The sequence below is a fragment of the Piliocolobus tephrosceles genome, chromosome 2, assembly GCF_002776525.5.
Source record: "Piliocolobus tephrosceles isolate RC106 chromosome 2, ASM277652v3, whole genome shotgun sequence".
In the NCBI taxonomy this organism is placed as follows: Eukaryota; Metazoa; Chordata; class Mammalia; order Primates; family Cercopithecidae; genus Piliocolobus; species Piliocolobus tephrosceles.
The window spans coordinates 147105349-147132139 of record NC_045435.1 but is presented as its reverse complement, the minus strand read 5'-3'; positions in this window follow the sequence as shown (position 1 = coordinate 147132139).

Here is a 26791-nt window from a genome sequence, read left to right as displayed (position 1 = left end):
GCAGTAAATGTATGAATATTCACATAAAGTAGGATAATAAGTATTTTTAGCTTCACATCAGTTCCAGTCATGTTTTGCCACAAATAGGTTTGTTACAAACTTTGTGGGGAGAATAAGTTATTTTGGTTTGTTTTTAGAGCCCATTGTATATTAAAATTGCTAATAAGGGACTATGGAATTTTATTTTATTCACAAAATGATAAATATATTAAATTAGATTTTCCATGTAAAGTACTTAGCAGAATTTTCAAGGAATGCAAACTATGAACAGTGATTATTATTATTTCCTGGAGATCCCAGAGAAAAAGTTGTGCAAGTTCATCTTCATCTGTTACCCGACAGTGAATATTACTCTCTGTCTCTGCTCTGAACCACAGACTTTTCCTCAAGTGGTCCCAGTCTCACAACTTCATCATCCATCAGTCAAGATGAAGAGTGACCCTCCATTGCCTCCCTGAGTCCACACTCCCTAATGCGATAAAGTGAAAATAAATAGGGCCTTATGCAAATTCTATTAAAATCCAATCAAGGAAAATAAACTGCAGACATCTGCTCTTCCCTGTCAGTGTCATTTGAATGTTTTCTCCTCATCTTAAAATAAAAACAAGAACAAAATAAAAATGAAAAACAAACAAAAAAAGATTGTTTATGTTTCCCGAGTGACTGCCAGGCTAGCATTCAAGCATTTGATCCATTAAATAACTATTTGAACAAGAGCAGTGGAAAAGTAAACAGTAAGGTGAAGGGGACACAGGCTATATATTAGCTGGTTCTTTTTTCTCATTCAGAAATGTATTGTTTGGCGAGCTCACTTTTCTTTCAGATAACAGTGAAACAGTGGTTTGCGTTTCTTTGAAAATGGTGGTCTCCAGCTTTGTATCCAAACCTATAAACCATGATTGAAAAGAAAGTCATTTTGAATGTCAAGAAAAAAATGAAAACACATCTGACTGGGTCTACCTAGGTCAAGTAAATATCTGATCGGTTCATCTGTGTTGTCTTCCCCAACTAGGAGAGGCTTGTATTCTGTTTCTCCGTACTTCAGCTCTGTATGGTTATTGTGTGATTTCTCCAGCCAATGAACATTCAGGTTTCCCATGATGTGTGAAAAACACAACAAGCCACAGTCTTTGGAAATCAGAGTGAAAATCATACCCAGCAGGGTTTTGGAGAAATGTCCAATTACCTGGTGATTCATCCTGAGTGGCAACATCCTGACTATCCAGTCCACATTAGTCACTTCTGAGAGGCTGAACACTCTAGATACTATGACCCAGGTATGCTGTTGGCACAGTTGTTTTCTCTATTCTGGACTGAATATCTACTCAGGCAAACTGAATGCTCAGATTGCACTTAATGGACCCAATATGTGGACTGGTCTGAACTAGTATAAATTTGCCTCATTTCAATGTTTCAGACTAGTTAGTGATGGCCCAGATACACTTAACACTACGAATCCCAGTTAAGAAAGCCAGTACTTTGATTACTCCAGCTACATGCACAACTGAGACACACATCCTATTCCAGACACTCCAATGATGCTGTCCTCATTGACTTTCACATTTGTATCAGCCCGGATAAATTTACATTTAGACACTCATCACGTGGAACCACAGATCAGCTTCTCTCTCTCGCCCAGCACTTTATCTCAAGACTCTAAGACCCTTCTGCTAGTCCAGCCCAAGGTATTTCCCACAGGAAAGTGGAATGAATTAAGATGTCTAGGAGTCCCCAGTAGCCACCTTTTCTTTTATTTACAACCCAAGACTCATCTGGGATAGTTAAACAAAATCTATCCATTTCCTTCTAAGAATTCCATGAGTTTCTTGGTTTGTCACAGGGAGAGGTGCAGACCATTTATATTTTATCTTAAGGGACTGATCATTGAAAACAGTAAGCATTGTATCTAAGAAGAATGGGATTATGATTTGTGCTTATAATAAAATGTAAACAAATTAAGAAAACAGTAACTAATAACTGTTACTGTAACTAATAACTGTTAAGAGATTCTTAGATGGCTTATGTTATTCTGGGTAGAGCTGGTTCAATTTAATAACATAATATGGATAAATCAAGAAAATAGAAAGGCAAACAAAAAACACCAGTATTTATTTAATAGTTGGCTTCTCTTCTACCCAAATCATTAAATTACCTGCCCTAGTTCACCAATTTGCTTCTTTGGAGTAAACATATTTTTTTGTCAAAGTAAATGATCTGCCAAAATGTGAGCAGTTATAAATCCATTTAGCAAAAATCCTCTGTGAAGGCTTAATAACTGGTTTCCATGATTTCTGTGCAACAGGGTAGAATGAGCCTCTTTTATTTTAGCCCCCCTTAAACAAGATTCCAATTTAACGCTGAAGAATTGTGTGGGGAGAGAAGCATGATTTTTGCACCCAGGGGACGTTTGACAATGCCTGAAATTGTTTTTTGGTTGCCAAAACCAGGGTGCTAGGGGAGGGTGCTATTGGCATCCTACAATGCACAGAACACCCCCTATAACAAAGAATTATCTGGCCTTAAATGTAAATAGTGCTAAAGTTGAGAATTCCTGTTGTTAAATAATAAACTGTAAAAACTTCATGACTGGTTCTCTAAACAAACATTGTAACAATACAATGACTTCCATCTACTACATGGCCCTGGAGTAACTATTAGTCTTCTCAGAAATGGAAAAGAGACACAAGAGAAAGCACCAATAGCAGGAAGTGTGCTAAGAAGTTTGCAAACCTTCTCTTAGTAATTCACATTAGAAACCTCTAAGACAGAGATGTTAATATGTTAATTATATAAATTAGGAAACTGAGACTCAAAAAGATTAAGAAATTTGTCGAAGTTTACAGTAAGCAATTGGCAAATCCTGTTTTTGAAGATAATACCTTCATCAACTAAGCTGCATTGCTGCATATCAGCAGAGAGGATAGAATTACTGGACTCTGGCAGGATGCGTGATTGGTATGCTCCAATTTCCAGAGCAGAGAGATATTTGTCTGATAGCCCTGTGGGATCAGGGGTGTTCACTTTGTGAATGAGAAGAAATCTCTTTGGAAAACTCTGCCTAATGTCCAACATCATGGAAAATCACCATTTTGCCATGATATTCAGGTAGACTAGTTGGTCCTGTGTGTGGTACAGCAAAGTATGTCATACAATCAATTTTAATTCTAACTGTATTACTTAATTGACCTTGGAATCATGATACTTAGTCTATCAGATTTAATTTGTTAATCTACAAACTGAGAATGATGATTACAGCTTCTGATGCTGATTCCATAGTTCTGGGGTAATGGCTGAGAATTTGCATTTCTAAATGATACTTGGTGTCACTGTTGGAAGACTGTACTTTGAGAACCTCTGACTTAGGACATGAGGAATTAATTCTCCCTCATAACCTCGATTGAGAACTCCACAAATTCTAACTGTTATTTTTTCTTCGATAACTGTTTAGCAATCTCACTATTTATATTTATTGTTTTTATTTTCTGCCTCTTTGATAAAATTTGACGTAATACATTATCCTGTAACATTTTGTTGGTTTGTATATATAAGGTACACTGCTTTGTTTGCATAATGCTACATGGTGCTTAAGCTTTGGAGTATTTCTTTTCTTGTGTTGTTCCTTGGCAATATGGAGCATCTACAGCCATTTTGCCAGGCCACCTGCATCTTGGTCACAGTAATTGTGGCAGGCATAGAATGTCCTCGATTTGCCTTCAACACACTATGCCCAGAATCCAAAAAGCAGGAAGTACAGAAGGCCCAGTCACACTTCAATGCCATATATGCCTTTAACATCACTCACCATCTGTTTTTCTGAGAGGCTGAAACAAATTTTTGTTTTACTTGCCTTAAGAATCCTGGGCAGTAAAAAATAAGACCCATGCCAGAATGTCTTCCACTTAGTAGTCTCTTTAAAAAGGGTGTCTAACTCAAGGTGGTTTTTTTTGTTTGTTTGTTTTGTTTTTTAAATGACAGGGAAGATTGTTCCCATTCCCTGCTTGCAATGGTCAGGAGTGTGAAAGAGGGAAGACAAGGCTGAGAGCTGCTGCAAGGACTATTCAACCTCAATTTTAAAACTCCTATAATCCACCCATTCTTTCCAGGTCTAGCTAAACCTCCATAATATCTGTATCAATCAGGATCTAGCCAGAAAAATAAAATCAAGTAATTATAAGAAGGAATGCAGTATGGGGAATTAGTAACAAGATGTTAGAAGAGCTAAAATAGCATGTAGGAAAAGGAAAAGCAAATTAGACAATACCAATTGCTAGAAGTTCTCATCAACTTCAAGTCTGAAGGGACAGAGGGAGGGGTGATGTAACCATGGCTTAGAACCACTTGGCAGAAGCTAGAACTAGAATCGACCAACCTAATGGGAGTGGGAACAATGGTGAAGTCACAGGTATTACTGCTCAAGGAATGAGATTCTATTCAGAAAAGAGAGAGGGAGAAATACACTGGTTTATCTCATTTTTCTATCTTCCTCTCATCATCTACCAGTGAGTGCTTCCCATTGTCCCAGCCTAGGCAGAAGAGGAGTCTGGGAAATGTGATTTGCAGGGTCAGACCTCTTTGATTGACTATTAGGGATCTGAATGCAAAGAAGCAAATGGATGTTATAATGTCTCAGCCATCAGTCTTTCATGCACTCAAAGTTAAAGGTAACATTTATTAAACCAGTTATTTCATTCTGCTTTGACTCTAATTAGCTGGTAACTTACTTGTTAGACTTCATAAAGTGTAACAGTTAATAGTAGGGAGTGAATCCTGCCTCGCTATTTACTGGTTCTATGACTTTGATCAAAAGACCTCTTTGAATCTTAATTCCACCATCTCTAAAATTCAGATAATACTGTTACTATATCACAGGGTTGTTGTGGGGATTTAAAAAGATAATGTTTATATGACAGCACAATGTCTGGCACACAACACTCACTATTAAGGGAACAGATCTTGTCTCATTTGTTTTATGTATTTTATAGCACTGTGCACATCACAGACCCCTCAAATAGTTGTTGAAGACACAAGTCAATGATCTGTGACATCTACCTATTTGCTTCACTTTCTGACTAATTGTAATTTTTATAAGCTGATTCTTATTTATTCAAGAAGAGTTGGAAAAAGTATCAAGAGTATTGGGATATCTTGGCACTTCAGAAATGGTTCATGCTTAGCCATCTTAGATAAAATTGCATTTTAAACTTGGAATTTTTCATAGTGGCTTGGTCTTTAATGTGGAGACTTTCAACAGTTCAAGTAAAATGTGCCACTTGGATACCAATTATGTTGTCATTGCAGTTATTACTTTAGAAGAATAAGTCAATTTGCCTTTTGTTTGCCCTAAAAGAAAGTGCCGACCAGGTCAAGCTGGTCATCACTTCATGTTATTTTGTTTGAAAAATGCACAATGAGCCTGTTTGTGATGCAAAGCAATGAGCATTTCTAATTTCAGCATTTCATTTTCTTGGGGTGTCTGTGCTTGTCTAGGGTCATGTCACTTGCACATTTAAGACTGGTTTACAGCTTCAGAAAGGGCTGAGCAATCTGTCTCATTTGTATAAAGATACATTGAAAGCAAGAAGGATCAAGGCACCACCCATCTTTTGGTTCTGGCAAATTCTTTCATTATTCATTTTGGAGTGAGTTGGGGAAAAAACAACCCATTTTCGTTGTTTTATAGCTGATCATTGGCAACATGATGATAAATGGATTTAAAAGGTCACAAAAATAAGAAAGTAAAAGTTGAATTTTACATTATTGAGTTATAGTTATTAAGACAAATTCTAAAGCTAAAACATTATACTCTTGTTTATATTACCATATTCATCTAGATAAAAGGCTCATTTTTTATTCTAAATGCAACATTTTTAAGAGATTATATTTGGCAGTTTTAGATAAAGTTTATTTTAAGGTGGAGAGTACATCGCTAGAATAAGAAAGACATATAAAAGTCCTAAATTCAAGTAAAAATTCTCTTGATACCTAAAATTTAGAATGTAGCATTGCATTTTACATGCCATTTAGAGAGAGCAAGTTCCTGCATTTGAACTTAGAGTCCATAAAACGTGTGAAGCATCATTAGAACTTTATGGCTATGTTGCTTTTCTTGATCTTTTTTTTTTTGTTTTCTTACAATAAAGAGACTGTCAGGCTCCCTGTAGCTTGAGTCCAAGGCTCACAACTTACAGTACAGTCATGTACTGCACATTGATGTTTCAGTCAATGACAGACTACATACAAACCATGGTCCTGGAAGATTAAAGATAAAATGGAGCTGTGGAGTGGCTAACATGGCCAACTAGAAGCAGCTAGTGTGCGTGCCTGTCATGGAGAGGAACAGAAAGGTCGAGTAAATACAACATCTTCAACTGAAACATTGAGGACATGCATTGGGATTAATCAAGGAAACAACATGGTCCATAGAGAATGAAGGAAAGCAAGAGAGGACAATGGCGTACCTAGGAAAATCATGCAGCCAGGGGATCCTCCCTTGCCCAGGGAAGTAGTGAGTGAATGAGTGATCCCAGGAAACCATGCTTCTCCAACAGATTTTTGTAACCCTCAGGGCAGGAGATCTCCTTGTGAAATCACTCCACCAGAGCCAAGTTTTCAGTCTGACAGACATAGCTATGTGGAGTCTCAGCAGAGCAACTGCTCAGGCACGTGTAGAGACCATAGAGCCTTAGATACTCTGGCTTTCCAGGAAAAGTAGCTGCAGCTCCTGCAAAGTAGGAGGTTAGACTCCTGTATACAACCCTAGGAATGAGGCTAAAACCAGGTGGTTGAGTAGCAACAGCTCACAGGCCCCATTTCCACGGCACCTCACAAGATATCAACTAGTTGGGAATTCCAGCCAGCTACGAATAGTGGTATTGCACCTTCCTAAGAAGGAGCTCCCGGGGAGAGGGGCAGGCCACTAATTTTGCTGTTTGGGCACTTTAGCCATTCTAGCCTTCAGGCTTTAGAGAGTTAGAACCAATCTAGGGTGGAAGGGATTCCTAAGCACAGCACAGCTCCTCTACCAGACTGTTGCTTTAAGTGGGGGCCTGATCTCGTTCTTACTCACTGGGCAAGAACTCGCAAAACGGGTCTCCAGCTACCCCTGCCAGATGCCTTTGGGCCAGCAGCAGGTTTATACCTCCCTGAGACAAAGCTCCTAGAGGAAGGGACCGGCTGCCATCTTTGCTGTTTCACAGTCTTCACTGGAGTCCCCAGAAGTCTAGCAAATGACCCTTGGCCACAACCACTACTACGATCTCTTCTGCTGCCTCTAAGCTGGGGAAGAAACATAAACACTGAGATTGCTCCTAGAGCCATAGTAGGCAGCCCAGAAGTGTAAAGTTGTGAACTACAGCCAGCACTCAAGGAGGAGAGGAACCCACACTTTCAGAGAACTGAGAGGAAACATGACTCCAACTGTGAGGAAACCTAGGGGATCCACACAACTGAACAAGAATCTACCAACTGACCAAAAATTCTAAATGTCAGCTGCTGGATCACACCCCAAAGCTTCAACACCAAAAATACCTCACTAACATACCCCACTCTGAAATCAGATACAAGAAGTCAGCTTGAAATAAAGACCCTGCATAAAGCCTCAGCCTGGTGAAAACATCCAAAAAAGAATATTGACTGCTCTCGGTCTACACTGAAGTTAAATGAACATCCACACACAGAGATGAGAAAGAAAAATGCAAGAACTCCAGTAACTCAAATGGCCACAGTGTCATCTGTCCTCCAAATGACTGCACTAGTTCTTCAACAAGAGTTCTTAACCAGAACTAACTGGCCATTATGACAAAAATAGAATTTGGAATATTTCTATAGATAGGAACAAAGATCATAAAGATTCAGGAAGATGGGAAAACCCAATCCAAGTAAAATAAGAATCACAATAAAGTCATACAGGAGCTGAAGGACAAAACAGCTAGTATATAAAAGAAACCAATGTGTCTGACAGAGCTGAATAACACGGTACAAGCATTTCACATGCAATCACAAATATTAACAACAGAGTAAACCAAGCTGAGGGAAGTATCTCAGAACTTGAAGACTGGTTCTCTGAAATAAGAAAGTCAAACAAAAATAAAGAATAAAAATGAGTCAACAACAAAACCTCCAAGAAGTATGGAATTATGTAAAGAGGCCAAATCTATGAATCATTGATACTGAAAGGGAGGGGGAGAAAGCAAACAACTTAGAAAATATATTTCAGGATATGATCCATGAAAACATCCCCAATCTTGCTAGAGATATCAACAGTCAAATTCAGGATATACAGAGAACTCCTCCAAGGTTCTGTATAAGAAGATCATCCCCAAGACACATAATTTTCAGATTTTCCAAGGTTGAAAACGAAAGAAAAAAATGTTAAAGGCAGTTGGAGAGACAGCGCAGGTCACCTAAAAAGGGAATCTCCATCAGGCTAACAGCAGACCTTTCAGCTGAAATCCTACAGGCCAGAAGAGATTGAGGGCCTACATTCAACATTCTTCAAGAAAAAATAATACAAAATAACTTCAACCAAGAAATTTATATCCAGCCAAATTAAGCTTCCTATGAGGAGGAGAAATAAGAGTCTTTTCAGATAAGCAAATGTTGAAAGACTTTGTTACCGCCAGACCTGCCTTACCAGAGATCTTGAAAGAAGCACTAAATATAAAAGGAAAGACCACTACCGTAAACACACTTAAACACAGACCAGTGTCACTGTAAAGCAACCACACAAACAAGCCAATGTAAAAACCAGTTAACAGTACAATAACAAGATAGAATCCACACATATCAAAACTAACTTTGAACATAAACAGGCTAAACAGGCCACACTTAAAAGACACAGAGAGTGGCATGCTGGATAAAAAAGCAAAACTCAATAGTATGCTGTCTTTAAGAGACTTATCTTACATGTAATGACAGTCATAGGCTCAAATGAAGTGTTGGAGAAAAATCTTCCAAGCAAATGGAAAACAGAAATAAGCAGGAGTTGCAATCATAATTTCAGACAAAACAGATTTCAAAACAATAAAGATCAAAAAGACAGGAAGGGCATTACATCATGGTAAAGGGTTCAGTTCAGTAAGAAGAACTAACTATCCTAAATACACATGCACCCGACACAGGAGCTCTCAGATTCATGTAGAAAGTTCTTAGAGACCTACAAAGAGACACAGACTCCCACACAATAATAGTGTGATACTTCAACACTCCACTGAAAGTATTAAATAGGTCATCAAGGCAGAAAGTTAACAGAGATATTTAGGACCTAAACTCAGCATTGGACCAAATGGATCTGACAGACATTTACAGAAGCCTCCACCCCAAAACAACAGAGTATACATTATTCCTATCACCACAGCCACACTCTTGGATAAATACAATGAAACACAATAAATACAAACAATAAACACAATGAAAATTGCTCAAAATCATACAATTACAGGGAAATTAAACGACAGGTTGCTGAATGGCTTCTCAGAAAATAATGAAATTAAGGCAGAAATTAAGTTCTTTGAAAATAATCAGAACAAATGTACAACACACAAGAATTTCTGAGACACAGCTAAGACAGTGTTAAGAGGAAGATTCATAGAACTAAATGCCCACATCAAAAAATTAGAAAGATCTCAAATTAACATCCTAACTTCACAACTGAAAGAATTAGAGAAGCAAGAACAAATCAACCCCAAAGATAGCAGAAGACAAGAAATAACAAAAATCAGAGCTGAACTGAAGGAAATTGAGACACAAAAAACCATTTAAAAGATCAACGAGTCCAGAAGTTGATTTTTTGAAAAAAAATAAAACTGACCACTAGCTAGACTAATTAAGAAGAAAGTAGGAGAGATCCAAATAAACACAATTAGAAATTACAAAGGCAGTGTTCCTACTGACCCCACAGAAATTAAAACAACCATAAGAAACTACTGTGAACACTTCTACACACACAAACGAGAAAACCTAGAGGAGATGGATAAATTCCTGGACACATACACCCTCCCAAGACTGATCCAGGAAGAAATTGATTCCTTGAACAGACCAATAATGAGCTCCAAAATTGAATTGGCAATAAATACCCTACTAACCAGGAAAGCCCAGGACATGAGGGATTCACAGCCAAATTTTACCAGATGTACAAAGAAGACCTGGTGCCATTCCTGCAGAAACTACTCCAAAAAATGAGGAGGAGGGACTTCTCTCCAACTCCTTCCATGAGACCAGCATCCTCTGTATACCAAAACCTGGCAGAGACACACACGAAAAACAAAACTTAAGGCCAATACCCTTGATGATTATTGATGCAAAAATCTTCAACAAAACACAAATCAAATGCAGCAGCACATCAAAAAGCTAAGCCATCACTATCAAGTAGGCTTCATCTCTAGGATGCAAGGTTAGTTTAATATGCTCAAATCAATAAATGTAATTCATCACATAAACAGAACTAAAGACAAAACCACATGATTATCTCAAGAAATACAGAAAAGGCTTTTGATAAAATTCAACATCCCTTCATATTAAAAATAATAACATCCATCTATGACAAATCCACAGTCAACATTACACTGACTGGGCAAAAATTAGAAGCATTCTCTTTGAAAACTGGCACAAGACAAAGATGCCCTCTCTCACCACTTCTATTCAACATAGTATTGGAAATCTTAGCCAAAGCAGTCAGGCAAGAGAAAGAAATAAAGGACATCCAGAAAGGAAGAGAGAAAGTCAAACTATCTCTGTTTGCAGAGGACATGATTCTATATCTAGAAAACCCCACAGACTTGGCCCAAAAGCTCCTTCAGCTGATAAATAATTTCAGCAAAGTTTCAGGATACAAAATCAATGTACAAAATTTCCTAGCACTCTTATACATGAACCACAACGAAACAGAGAGCTAAATCAGTTTCATTCGCAATTGCCACAAAAAAAAAAAAAAGAGAAAAAAAAAAAAAAAAAAAAAAGAAAACTCTAGCAATACAGCTAACCAAGAAAGTGAAAGATCTCTACAATGAGATTACAAAACACTGCTGAAAGACATCAGAGAAGCCACAAACAAGTGGAAAAACATTCCATGCTTATGGATTGTGGATAGGAAGAATCAATATGATTAAAATGGCTATTATGCCCAAAGCAATTTACAGATTCAATGTTATTCCTATCAAACTACCAATGACATTCTTCACAGAACTAGAAAAAAAATATTTTAAAATTTATATGGAATGAAAAAAGAGTCCAAATAGCCAAGACAATCATAAACAAAAAGGACAAAGTTGGAAGAATCATGTTACCCAACTTCAAAATATACTACAAGGCTACAGTGACCAAAACAGCATTGTACTGGTTCAAAAACAGGCACATAGACCAACAGAACAGAATAGAGAGCCCAGAAATAAGGTCAGCCACACATCTGTGACCATCTGATCTTACAAAACTGACAAAAACCAGCAATGGGGAAAAGACTTCCAATTCAAAAAATGGTGTTGGGATAACTGGCTAGCCATATGCAGAAGATTGAAGCTGGACACCTTCCTTACACCATACAAAAATCAACCGAAGATGGGTTCAAGACTTAAATGTAAAACCCAATAGTATAAAAACTCTGGAAGACTACCTAGACAATACCACTAGGAATGGGTGTCTTTCATGACAAAGACACCAAAGCAATCGTAACAAAAGCAAAACTGACAAATGGGATCTAATTAAACTAAAGAGCTTCAGCACAGCAAAGGAAACTATCAACAGAGTAAACAGACAACCTATAGAATGGGGGAAAATATTTGCAAACCATGCATCTGACAAAGGTCTAATATCCATCATCTATAAGAAACTTAAACAAATTTACAAGAGAAAAACAATCCCATTACAAAGTGGATAAAGGACTGAACAGACACTTCTCAAAAGAAGACATACATGCAGTCAATAAGCATATGAAAAAAAGCTTAACATCACTGTTCATTAGAGAAGTGCAAGTCAAAACTACCATGAGGCCATCTCAGACTATTCAGAATGACTATTATTAGAAAGTCAGAAAACAACAGATGCTGGTGAGGTTGTGGAGAAAAAGAAATGCTTTTAAACTGTTGGTAGCAGTGTAAATTAGTTCAACTGTTGTGGAAGACAAGACGATGATTCCTTAAAAACCTAGAGGCAGAAATACCATTAGACCCAGCAATCCCATTACTTGGGTATATACCCAGAGAAATATAAATCTTTCTATTATAAAGATGCATACATGCATATGTTTATTGCAGATTTACTCACAATAGCAAAGACATGGAATCAATCTAAATGTCCATTAATAACAGATTAGATAAAGAAATTTGGTACCTATACTCCATGGAATACTCTGCAGCCATAAAAATGAAGGAGATAATGTCCTTTGTGGGAACAAGTATGGAGCTGGAGGTTATTATCCTTAGCAAACTAACGCAGGAACAGAAACCAAATACTGTTGTTTTCACTTATAAGCAGGCACGAAAGGATAAGAACTTAATGAATAAAAAGAAGGAAACAACAGACACTGGGGTGTACATGAGCAAGGAGGGTGGGAGGAGGGAGAGGAGCAGAAAAGATAACTATTGGGTACTGGGCTTAATACCTGGGTGCTGTAATAATATGTACAACAAATCCCCATGAGATGTATTTATCTACGTATCAAACCTTCACATGGACCCCCAAACCTAAAATAAAAATTATCAAAAAATGGAGCTGAAAAATTTCTGTTGCCTAGTGACCTCATAGGTATGATAATGAGTGCAATGAATAACTCGTATGTTTGTGGTGATGCTTGTGTAAACAAACCTGTGTTGCCTGGCATGTAAAAGTATAGCATATATAATTATGTACATTACATAATACTTGATAATAAATGACTATGTCCTTGGTTTGTGTGTTTGTTGTACTATACTTTTTATCATTATTTTAGAGTGTACTTCTGCTTATCAAAAAAAGGTTAACTAAAACAGCTTCAGGGAGGTAGTGCAGGAGAAATTCTGGAAGAAGTCACTGTTATCAATGGAGACAACAGCTGCATTTTATTTATATATATATATATATATATATAAATATATTATTGCCCATGAAGACCTTCCAGTAAGACAAAACGTTGAGGTGAAAGACACTGATATTGAAGATTCTGATCCTGTGTAGGTCTAGGCTAATGTGTGTGTTTATGCCTTAGTTTTTTAATAAAAATGCTTAAAAAGTAAAAAATAAAAATAAAAGAAAGAAGAAAATATATGGAATAATATAAAGAGAGAAAATATTTTCCTTTAGCTATACAATTACTTTTATTTTAAGCCATTATTACAAATAATCAAAAAGTTTAAAAATGTTAAAAGTTTATAAAGTAAAAGTGTTACAGTAAACTAAGATTAATTTATTAAGAAAATTATTTTAATAAATTTAGTGTTGCTTAAGTATACAGTGTTTCTAATGTCTACAGAAGAGTACAATAATGTCCTAGGTCTTCACATTGACTCACCACTCACTCACCAACACCCAGAGCTACTTTCAGTCCTGCAAGCTCCATTCATGGTAAATGTCCTATAAAGGTATACTGTTTTTAATCTTTCATACCATATTTTTACTGTATCTTTTCTACATTTAGGTACACAAATATTTATTACTGTGTTACAATTGCATACAGCATTCAATACAGTAACATGAACATGCTGTATAAGTTTATAGCCAAGGAGCAATAGGCTATATCATATAGCCTAGCTGTGTAATAGGCCAAACCATCTAGTTTTGAATATCTATGATATTCACACAAGGGCAAAATTGCCTAACCATGCATTTCTTAGAAAATATCTCCATCATTAAGAGATACATGACCATACTGAGCATGCCTGAGTTGCTCATGTTGCAGGCTCTGATGCCAGGAGTCCCATTTCCTCTGCTGGACCATGAGAAGTCACCTTGGAATTAGACTTGTGAGTCTTTTGGAGGATACTGTATTTTTTTCTAGGTGGAATTAGATTAGTGGCATAATCTTTATCAAAGTCAGGTCCTCTTATATTCACTCATGAAGATTCTGTGGCAAAATGATTGACTGGTTCACAGAAAAGTCCAGATTAATAGGCTTTATTCAACAGAAAAAGTAAGCATGTTCAATATTTCTAGCTCTTATCTATCTTGGCTTAAACATCTTTGGTTGCCTAGGACCTTGTTTGCTCTCATTTAGCTGCTATCAGATCATATCCTGAGCTTATGTTACACTAAGCATTAAGGCTTGTACTAGCCCTGAGTCTATTCAGCCCTTTAATATCATGCATTTATTTATCCAAACATCCATTTATTTATTCCTGCAATAATTCATTCAACAAATATTTATTGAACCCAGTTAAATGCCAAGTTATCTGAGTGATGCTGGGGATAGACTGTCAGTATACTTTGCTTTTCAAGCAAAACTAAACACAGTACCAGCCCTCATGTAGCTCACAATGCAGGTAATATTTTTTTGAGTCACACATGGAAGTATAAAACTATAGCTGTGATAAATTCACAAAGAGATCTTCATAGTGCTATGAAAACCTAGAACAGAGGGATATGAACTACTCAAAATCAGATATGCTTTAGATGAAAAATAGCAGCAATGAGAAGTAGGGTGTTTTAAGCATAGTACAAGGCCTTGCAGTAGGAAGTAACATATCTATGTCAAAGAACTAAAAGCACAGTGGCTGAAGCACCAAGCAGAAGACAGGATAGTAAGTGATTCTGGAAAGACTAAGAGGACTTTACAGGCCATAATGGGGGATTGGGGCTATTACCCTGAAACCAATGATAGGTTATTGTGTGATTTAAACCAGGATTGTGACAGGATGGGAAGTTTATGTAGGGATAAGGACATAGAAAGTTAACATGTTCAGATACAAATTTTAAAAAAGATCATCTGAGTACAATGTAGAAAAGGAGTACACCAATATAAATGCTAAAGCAGTGGTAGAAGATAACATGGAGTATGTTCCAAGAGAGATAAAATAATAGAGATAAAATATGCTGATATGGTTTGGCTGTGTCCCCACCCAAATCTCAACTTGAATTATATCTCCCAGAATTCCCATGTGTTGTGGGAGCGACCCATGGGGAGGTAATTGAATCATGGGGGGCTGGTCTTTTCTGTGATATTCTGGTGATAGTGTATAAGTCTCAAGATACCTGATGGTTTTATCAGGGGTTTCTGGTTTTGCTTCTTTCTCATTTTCTCTTGCTGTTGCCATGTAAGAAGTGCCTTTCATCTCCCACCATGATTCTGAGGCCTCCCCAGCCATGTAGAACTGTAAGTTCAATTTAACCTCTTTTTCTTCCCAGTTTCAGGTATGTCTTTATCAGCAGCATGAAAATGGGCTAATACATATGGTGAATGGAGGAAAAAAGCAAACTGAAGGATGTTTCTTGGGATATATGCCTTGTATAACTGAGTGTGTGATGATGCCATTAACTGAGCAGATAACACTGGAAAAGGACAAGGACTATCTTGCTTGCCTGCCTCCCCTTTGTCCACAGAGCATATCCAACAAGGCGGTATGCACATCCATTGGCTTTTATTACAGAATATGAAGAAGGCAAATGCAATGACCATTGGTACACCACACAATTGAAACTAACTTGTTCTACTGATATTTATTATAGCCAGTCAGTGTAATGTAGTAGAAAGCATAAGTTTTGTAATTATACACACTGGATCTAAATCCAGGCTTACCACTTCTTAATTTTGAAATTGTGGAGGTCTCTCAACCTGAACATGGTTTACATTTTGGGCTGGATAATACTAGTTACAAGGGGCTGCCTATGCATTTTCGGGTAGAAGCATCCCTGGCTTCTACTCACTAGGTGCCAGTGGCCTTGCCCCCTTATTGTGACAACCGAAAAGGTCTTCAAACATGGCCACATATCTCCCAGGGAGGCAAAAATTCCTCCAGTTGAGAACTTTTTTATTTTCCTTGTTTTATAATTATATTATCTTAAAATAGCTATGATCTATTTACTTTCTTGTCATATATACTTAATATATATGGAATTAGCAATACAAAATTCAACATGAAAGTAAGCATTTAGAAATGATCTAATCATAACAATTTATAAATTTTTAAATTCACATTAACATAACAAAATCAAAACACTTTGCTTTTGCTAGGGACCCTTTCAGGGCCTTGGAAGAAGGTCCTGTACCAATGAAGCACCATGAGACTTTTAAAAAAATTTTTATATATTTATTTATTTATTTTGAGATGGAGTCTCGCTCTGTTGCCAGGCTGGAGTGCAGTGGCTCAATCTTGGCTCACTGCCATCAGCACCATCAGACTTTATGAGCTTCACAGCAGAAAGGCCTCAACAGAATTCGTCATATCTGAAAAATGAAAATGGGATGAGAACAAATGTCCTGTACTCCACAGTCTGCATGAGTTTTCTCTAGCAGGGTCTACTTTTGACTGTGCTTAGAGGTAAAAATGTGCTTCTGTTCTTGTTCCCACACATTGTGTACTACAAACATCCACGACAATAATCTTTCCATTATTAAACCAGTTATTGTATGCTAGAAGAGATTAAAACTTCTATTATCTAATGTGTCTCTGAAAAAGAGCTTTTTGTTATTTTAACATACCACTTAATTATCAAGTGACAGCTTGTAGACCCACCTCAAAAGCCTGTTGATTGGAAGATTGATGGTTCAGTGACTGCAAAAGCAAAAAATCAGGCTGCAAACATTATGGTACTCCTTCTAAAATTTAATACTGATCTTATCACCTTAGAAACAACTTCCTCTATGGTGTTTTTATGGGATTCATTGAAGAAATAATTGCCGGTTCTAAAATCTGTTGGAATTTGCACAAGTGTCTAAAGATCTATTAAAAGATTAAGGTTTCAAGATAAGGCAGCTACTGGTTACACAGTATGTTTATGAAACCCTATATGGTCTGACACTTGGTTAGAATAAAAATGACCTCTCTTTCACTATATGTAGAAATAATTGTAGTCTTTTCTCTGTTAGAAGAACTTCTTTTGGAATAATTAGATTTACAATGGTTGCATTAAATTTTTTTTCTCCAAGATGGTGAATTAGAGGGTTTCAGTGAGCCTCAGCCATATATAAATAGAAAGATAGTGCATAAAGATCAACTCTGTAAGCTTTCATTCAAGAAGGAAAGTGAGAATGTACTGGAATCATGGAAGACAATCCCAGATCCCAGAGAAGACAGTGCTGGCAAACATTTCCTGTGACAGCCTCCAGCTAATCAAAGTGAGTTCAGCCCCAGTGTGTGAGAGAGACAGAGGTTCTCCCTTTGTGACTCACCTTCCCACTGGGGATCCGAGCAACCCAGGCCAAGGGAGAGCACTTTGCTTCCCAGCTCCTGGAGTTAACTTAAGGAGAGGCTTGCAGATGCTGTGTGGGAAAGACACTGGGAATATCTGCAGACATTTTCCCAGACTCAAGACTGAGAGGAGGATGCCATTTTTAATACAGATTCATGCAACGTCAGCCATTCTTTGGTGACCCAGCAGTGTGACTGTGCAGGCATTTTAATCTAAGGCCAGAAATTGGAGCAATTACTCTGAAGTGGTTGGGGATCCCACAGCCAGAACTGTGAAAAGTGCCTCAGTAGTAGGTGCTGCAATTGTGTTCTCCCCTCTTGTAGGCCTGGGATTTGAGGAGAGCTGCTATAGCTGAAGTTTCTCTTGGGTACTGAGACTTGGAGCCAGGGCCAGCTTGTTGACTTGGAACTGATCTGCATATGCCATTGCTGGGTGCCCTATCCTACTTCCCTGAGAACATGGTATAGCAGGGCCTTTGCTGCTTCACCCCAAGCAGAAATTCAGGCATTTGGAGTACCTGTTTGCCTGGGTCAGCAGCCTGAGCTGCCCTCCCCTTCCCAGACATAGATCTTAGTGCAGGAGGACTCTCTGCTCCATGCCCAGGCAGGTTTCCAGGCATCAGGAGCACCCTAATTCAGCAGACTGAGATACCTCATCCTTCCTGGGAGAGATCCTGGTGCAGGGGGACCCTCTCTGCTCCACACTTAGGTAGATCTCCAGTCATTTGGAGCACGGACTTTCCTGGTACAGCAGCCCAAGTTGCCCCATTCATCTTGTGCACAGATTTTGATGCATGGGGGCCCTCTCTGCTCCACAACCAGGCATATCTCCAGGCATCTCTAGCAACCACTCTCTTGGAGTAGGAGCTTAGGCTATGCTGCAATCTCTATGCAGGGAACTTGGAGCAAAGGAGGTTTCCCAGCTCCACACCTAGGCATACCTCTTGGTACCTGGCAGCCACCCAGTAGATTCTCCCTTGGCACTGGTTCTTGTGCTTGCCATTAGAGGACTTGCAGGCAGACCTGCCCAGTCTGGCCCTGCTTTTCATGGGTCCTGCCTTTCTACCCCAGAGGTAAGCGGGGAGCTTAGACCATTGTGCATTCAACCAGTCAACCCATTGCTTGATTAAACAAGGATCGGGTGTATACATAACCATCTTGGCCATAGTCTGCTCATATCTATAAGTACCATCTATGGGCTTGTAGCACAAACTGTACATCCCAGTATAAAACCTGCTGAAAGAAATGCCTAGAGCTATAGAAGAAAAGTCAAAGACCCTACCCAGCATTTTCTACAATCACATTCCCTAGGGAGAGGAGGAAACGAAAAGGTAAAGAAAAAAATTATTAACATCAAAGGGAAAGAAAAATAAAAAAATAATATTCACACTAAAATCATTACAAAAATTAGAAGTGCCAACATCTCTAGATGAGAAGAAACCAGCACAGAATTTGAGCTGCATGAAAACTCTGAATGTAGTGACACCACTAAAGGATGACACTAGCTCTCCAGCAATGGTCTTTAACCAAAATGGAAACTCAGAAATAACAGATAAAGAATTCAACACATGGATTGCAAGGAAGGTCATTGAGATCCAAGATGAGGTTTAAAATCAACACAAAGAGACTTCTAAAACAACCCAGGAAATAAATGAAGAGGTAAATATCTTAAAAAAGAAATCATTCAGAGTCTCTGGAATTAAAAAACCTAAAAAATTCCAAAGTACAATTGAAAGCTTTATCAATAGATTGGATGAAGCAGAATTTCAGAACTCGAAGAATGGTCTTTTGAACTAATCCAATCTGATAAAAATAAAGAAAATATAATTTTAAATTTTTTTCAAATACATGGTTTTATGTAATGTGGGTCCAATGCAAGTGTCATTGAACTCTATCTATTTAGTGTAGTATGGTCACTGGTTAGCTTCTATGAAACCCATATAGTTGCTTACTATTTTGAATCATAGTTTTTCATGATGAAAGCAACCTGATTTTTGTGAGAGATACGGATTTTGGCAGTGACATATGAGCAAGTATTATTACTGCCTAAACTAAAAATGATCAGATTTTAAGCTGTTCAGGGTAAATTCATTGTGTGCCTGATTTTGAGGACACATAGTCCTAATAATCTGACCTCTCAGTTTCTGAATATTTGATATTACAACTGACAAAAAATTTTATTTGAAATTTACTCACCACACAAAATAATCTATTGTAATGAATATGTATGTATATACTACTGAAAATATTTTAGTTACACATGAGTTCCAGATGATAGGTTGTGGAGTCCATTGGATTAAGATAGCTGTTTTTCCAAGAGGATTTCATGTCTTATTATTGTTTTAATGTAGGGTACTATTATTCTCATGTGTTTATTATGGTTTTAATCTAGTGTCTATTATTCTCCTTGTGTTTATATAACTATCTTCCAAGCAGGTGGAAAGGCTCTTTAAGAAAGTAGGTGAGTCTAAGAGACCTAGAAAAAAATTTATAGATTAATAGAAAGTTGGAAATGATAAGCACTATTGAGAGAAGTGTGAATATAAAAGTGATTGAATCAAAATTAAAAATCATAGATCCTGATTGGGTGCAGTGGCTCACGCCTGTAATCCCAGGACTTTGGGAGGCCGAGGTGGGCGGATCTCGAGGTCAAGAGATGGAGACCATCCTGGCTAACACGGTGAAACTCCTTCTCTACTAAAAATACAAAAATTTAGCTGGGTATGGTGGCGGGCGCCTGTAGTCCTAGCTGCTGGGGAGGCTGAGGCAGGAGAATGGCATGAACCCGGGAGGCGGAGCTGGCAGTGAGCCGAGACCGCACCACTGCACTCCAACCTGGGTGACAGAGCGAGACTACGTCTCAAAAAAAAAAAAAAAAGAAAAAGAAAAAATCATAGATCCTGCTAAAGAGTCTGGATTTATTGAAATGGATGTTGAAAGTATTGAAGAACTCTTAGCATCAAATAGTGACAAAATCACTCTCTAGAGAAACATTCAATTTGATGTTCATCATTGGTCCAAGGAGAAGAAAGATGAAGAGCAAATAATAGCAAAGTTTTAAAATAAAATTTACAACTACATACAATGTGGTTGTTGAAAGTGAGTGATGGTGTCCTGAATAGAAGAATCACATCCAAAAGTTGTAATTATGTATGTAGCATGTGTCTTAGTTTGTTTTGTTTTTGTGACAAAATACCAAGGACTGGGTAATTTATAAAGAAAAAAATATTTCTGACAGTTCTGAAGGCTGGGAAGTTCAGTATCAAGGTTCTGGCATATAATGAGGGCCTTCTTACTATGTCACTCCCATGGTGGAAGTCATCATATGGTGAGAGAGTGTAAGTGCACAGGAAGGACAGCAAGTTAGGGTTAAACTCACTTTTATAACAAACCCACTCCCATAAAAACTAATGTACTCTTAAGATAATGACATTAATCCATTCATGAGGGCAGAGTGCTCAGTCACCTCTTTTTAGGACCCACCTCTCAACACAGTTCCCTTGGAGATTAAGCTTCCAGCACATGAACTTTGGGGGACATATTCAGATCACAGCACCTCGTGTTGTCAGGAGCAAAGGAAACACAAATGTGTCTATTATGAAGGTGTGTTAGCTTCTTTGGCCCATTGCTTCATACATGACTTTAGTCAAAGATAATGGTCATCTAATTTCAGAGTCTTGAGGGTCAAGAAGAAAAGACTACTTCTTCCTTAGATTCAGAAACTTGAAAATTTACTGTTTTACCTATTCTTTCATCAGCTCACTCACATTCACCCCTACTGCCACCAAACAGCACGACTGCTTACAGCCTCCAAACCTCTCTTCTTGCTAACAAACTAGAGAAACTTCCATTTGCAGGAAACCATTAAAAAGTGCTTTACCAAGGATGATATTTCAACCATTGGTTATGTATAACATATTTGACTATTTGTATTATACTACATTTTCATGGAAGTATAGATGTAAAATATAATTATACCTGATACTGTGCAGTATTAAGTTGTTTTAGTGGTAGATGATTAGGAATGATAATTGCTTCTGCATCTCTAGTGTTGAGACATAGTAGGAGCTCAAACTTTTGATTCAGTGAATGAATAATAAAAGAAATAGCCATTCCTATGATCATCATCTCTTAGGCTGCCTGGTAACTTCATCATTGTATAAACCTTGCTTTCTATGAAAAAAATGTATTCAGAGTTACAAACATGTTTTACATACACTTTTTTTTTTTTTTTTTTTGAGATGGAGTCTTGCTCTGTCGCCCAGGCTGGAGTACAATGGCTTGATGTCGGCTCACTGCAACCTCCACCTTCCCAGTTCAAGTAATTCTCCTGCCTCAGCCTACAGAGTAGCTGGGATTACAAGCACCCACCACCACCCCTGGATAATTTTTGTATTTTTAGTAGAGATGGGGTTTCATCATGTTGGCCATGCTGGCCTCGAACTCCTGACTTCAAGTGATCCACTCACCTCAGCCTCCCAAAGTGCTGAGCCACTGTGGCTGACCTATGTAAACTTTTGAAACAGAAAATCTCATGTCAGAATTTTCCTGCTACAGTTTTCTATGATTCCCTTATTGAGACCTATGTTTTTTCTTCCTACTCAATCTGTAATTGCTTGTTTTCATGTTTTATACTTTAGATGCAGTCTTATTTTCACTCTCAGGATGAAACTGCTCCTTCTGGAACTATGTCTAATGTGCTACTCTACAAGCCAAAAGATCACATAGGTATAGTCTAAGAGAAAAGTCATATGTAATTACTTGCTGCACAAATGGCTTTAGATGATGACAACAGATCCTTTATTCCACTTCATAAACGTAGCCATTTATGCTATGGTTCCAGCTCTACTACTCCTTTCTCCAAAGACACAAGAGTTTCCCTCACTGTAATGCAGAAATCTTATTAACAAGGCTTCTCTTTTGCCCTGGGTGCTGACATTATGGTGGACTATCACTTCATTTCCATGTGCACTTTCCTCTGGAGAAGTTTTCTGGTGCTGCCTAACTGGAAGGCTGTCTCATCACAAATTTAATTGCTGCATATGGTATTTCTTTCTTTCTGTTAGGGTTGAGGGTGGAAATTGTCACTCAGATTTGCAGCAGAGTAAAGAACATTTTTCAAGCCTTTTTTTTTTTTTGGAAAAGCTAATTCACTGAATTTCTCAGGAAAGCATTTAGAAATTTCTGCAGTTTGAATAAGTCCCTCAAAAAGCATGTGTTAAAAACTTAATTCTAATGCAGTGGTGTTGAGAGGTGGAACTTTAAAAGGTAATTAGATAATGATGGCTCTGTCTTCATGAATGGATTAATTTCATTATTGTGGAGTAGTTTCCTGAGAAGAAGGATGCGTTTGCCTCCTTTTCTTCCTTGCGTTTTTGCCCCTTTCTTTCACATGCATTCTCTTTTCTTTTCCTCTTGCTATGAGATGATGCAGCACAAAGACCCTCACCAGATACCAGTGTCATGCTCTTGGACTTTCCAGCCTCCAGAACAGTGAGCCAAATATTTTTTTTTCTTGTATATTGTCCAGTCTCAGATATTCTGTTATAGCAGCAGAAAATAAGCTAAGACAGGAATGTTGACTTCTTTCTATTTATGTATTTTTATTTGGTTTCAAGCTATCAAATTAGCATGCTTCCCCTGGCCATAATAAAATTAAAGTAATTTGAATGTGTCTTTCTGCTTTATTTTCTTATCCGCCTTTCTTATCTTTTATGAACTTGGAAATTATTTTTCTTTTTAAACCACATATGCAACATCTTGTGTTTCTGTCTATTTTATTTCTGTCGACTTGAGACGTAAATAGAAATGTGTAGCTTTTATATAATAAGAGAGGAAGCTACATTATATTGAACATAAACAGTTTCCTACAATGACACCATATATTTTGAAACTATTAATTCAGAACAAACTTAGAAACTTCTATAGAAAATATGAATCTTGTCAATGATTATCAAGGTTCTTAACATCACAAAAAGAAAAGCAAAAAGACATTATGTGCCTCTAATAAATCATAGTATTATCACCAAAATATTGTTGCCACAAAGTTAAATCAAGGTTCGATCAAGTCTACATCTAACTAGCACTTTTCAGGAAAGGCAGGAACAAGGGACATGCTAACATCACAGGAATGCCATCAGTAAAATCCAGAACTTACTTATTCAACAAATAAACTGTAAAAAGAAAACAAGTTGGAGAAAAAGTTATAGATCTAGAGCCTCAAAAGATTCATCAACCAACATTTACCTAGATCCTGAGAGAGAAAAAGTTGGAATTGTTGCCCAAATTTTTCATTTGACTTTTAAGAGAATGAAGTCTTAGAAAGACTAAATAACTTGGCCAAGTTCATACAGCTAAAAGAATCCTGACTGCCAAAACCCCTGTTTTCTGAGGTGATATGGCTTAGAAGCAGAATGGAATATCCTACAGTGTACATGTAGGACATGATTTCTGACTTCTGAGCTCAAATAAAAAGTGAATAATTATATAAAATTCTATTTCATAACATAAATAGCAGCATTAACTTGTTTTATTCAATTTAAATTTTATTATTGGTTGTATGTAACATCTGTAATATCCTATCATATTCTACATTGAAAAAGGAATTAAGATAAAATAGAAACAAAAACATCTCACATATTTTTTACTTCAAGATTTAAATTTATTCTTTTTATGTGCATGGCACTAGCTAAGGAGGATGTACATATAATGCTAGATTTGCCTTTGAGCCAAGTTTATACCAAATTTGGTATACAGCAAAAACCAAAATAACTTCATTTGATTACTACTCTTGTTCATGAACTAGAATTAATATAGACCAGAGCTTCCCTAAATATTTTTATAAATATATTTGAAAGTTGATGTTGCAGTTTACTGTGTAAGGAGAACAACTTTCTCTGCGTTTAACATAGTTAAATCTCTTACACAAGATCTCATTCTTTTTACTTTTCATGAGAGAGCAACAGGAGAAAATCAACCTTGGGTAAGTAAACATGCTTAAGGGAAGATATGGTACCAAAAAAATCTGCTTTATTTTTATAAAACTCTGCATTCATACTTACCCCATGTGTGTAAGATGAAAGGATTCAAAGCATGAGAACATTCAATGAATAGAGAAAAGATTCTAAATGTTTTACTATTTAGTCAACAAAGACTGCATTTATAATATGTTTAAAAAATATGTATAAGGGAAGACTTTTTTGCCACTCCTTTCTCATCATGACCATATTTTTCTTAACTTTTGAACTTCATAAAAATGTCCATGACTATAATGATACTATCAATGAGGCAGTCCAAACATAAGGCATATTTGTTCATCAGTCACATAAAAAGAGTGACTGGCAATAGATAGCACATAGCTTCTTGAGTATAAAAATACAGTTCATTTGTTGAGCAATTAAAATAATTTTTCTTGCAATAGTTTTGGGTTTTCACTCAGGAAATAATCACTCTATATTAAACTGATAAATACGAAAATCTGGAGTGATTCTGAAGTGAGTGAGTGAACAGATATTTATTGAGTGCCTATTGTGCATAAGGCACAAGACTATGCAATTTTGAGAAAGTAAAATGAATAAAACGGCATTTCCGATGATAAACATTTGACATGATAAATATTTATTGAGATGATAAACATTAAAATGTCAAGTATAAGACCGAGAGACGAGGGCCTGTAGACTTAATATTGTGTAGAGGAACCAGTTAGAAGTATTTTCTGGTTTGGATATTATATCTGTAACTGAATCAAAGTGCATATTTTAACTTTTGATGTAGGTTAATAAAGTTTTATGATAAAATGGATAATCCAAAACAGCAGACAACCATGGATCTTGCTCTAGCAATTAATTCATTTATTCATTCACCTATTCATCAAATATTTGAGTGACTCTTTTATGCAAAGTATTGTATAATTACCTTTTTTATTTAATCATTTTCCTGTCATTAGACTTCTAGCATATTCATAAATTTATGCTCAACCCATTTTTTAAAATCCTTGATTTCACTCTATTCCCGTGTTTCACTCTATCCCCGTGTTTCTATTTTTTTACAATTTTTTTTTCAGCTTTTATTTTATGTTTGGGGGTACAAGTGCAGGTTTGTTACAAGGCTAAATTGCATGTCACTGGAGTTTAGTGTGCAAATGATTAAGTCACCCAGATAATGAGGATAATACCTCATTTTTTTGACCCTCACCCCCCTTCCACTCTCCACCCTCAAGTAGGCTGTGGTGTCTATTGTTCCCCTCTTTGTATCAACATGTACTCAATGTTTAACTCCCACTTACAAGTGAGAACATACAGTGTTTGGTTTTCTGTTCTTGAATTAATTTGCTTAGGATAATAGTCTCCAGCTGCAACCATGTTGCTGCAAATAACATGATTTTGTTCCTTTTTATGGATGCATAGTATTCTATGGTATATAAATACCATATTTTTTTTATCCAGACCAATATGGATCGATATTTGGGTTGATTGCATCTATTTGCTGTTGTGAGTAGTGTTGTGATGAACATACAAGTGCATGTGTCTTTTTGGTAGAACGATTTATATTCCTTTGGTCATATACCCAGTAGTGGGATTGCTGGGACAAATGGTAGTTTTCAGTTCTTTGAGAAATCTCTAAACCGATTTTCACAGTGGCTGAAATAGTTTACATTCCCACCAGCAGTGTAGAAATTTTGTTTTCTGTTCAACCTCACCAGTATCTGTTATTTTTCACTTTTTATAATAGCCATTCTGACTTGTGTGAGATGATATCTCATTGTGGTTTTCATTTGCATTTCTCTAATGATTAGCAATGTTCAGCACTGTTTTATTTGCTTCTTTCTCACGAGTATGTTTTTTTTTTCAGAAGCATCTTGTTCTTTGCCCATTTTTTAATGGAATTGTTTGTTTTTTGCTTGTTAAAATGTTTAAGTTCCTTATAGATTCTGGATATCAGATCTTTGTAGGATGCATAGTTTGCAAATATTTTCTCAATTCTTTAAGTTGTCTGTATACTCTGTTGATTGTTTCTTTTGCTGTGCAGAAGCTTTTTAGTTTGCTTAGATCCCACTTGTTAATTTTTGTTTCTGTTGCAATTGCTCGTAGAGACTTTGTCATGAAATCTTTACCAAGATTCTGATGTCCAGAATGATATTTTCTCTGGTTTTATATAGTTTTAGGTTTTACAATTAAGCCTTTAATCCAGCGTTTGAGTTGATTTTTGTATATATTGAAAGGAATGTGTCCAGTTTTAATCTTCTGCATATATGGCTAGCCATTTATCTCAGCAGCATGTATTGAATAGGAGTCTTTTCCTCATTTCTTGTTATTGTTAACTTTGTCAAATAACAGATGGTTATAGGTATGTGGCTTTACTTCTGGGTTCTTTAATCTGTTCTATGTGTCTGTTTTTGTAACAATACCATGATGTTTTGGTTATTGTAGCCTTATACTATAATTTGATGTTGAGTAATGTGGTACCTCCAGCTTTGGTCTTTT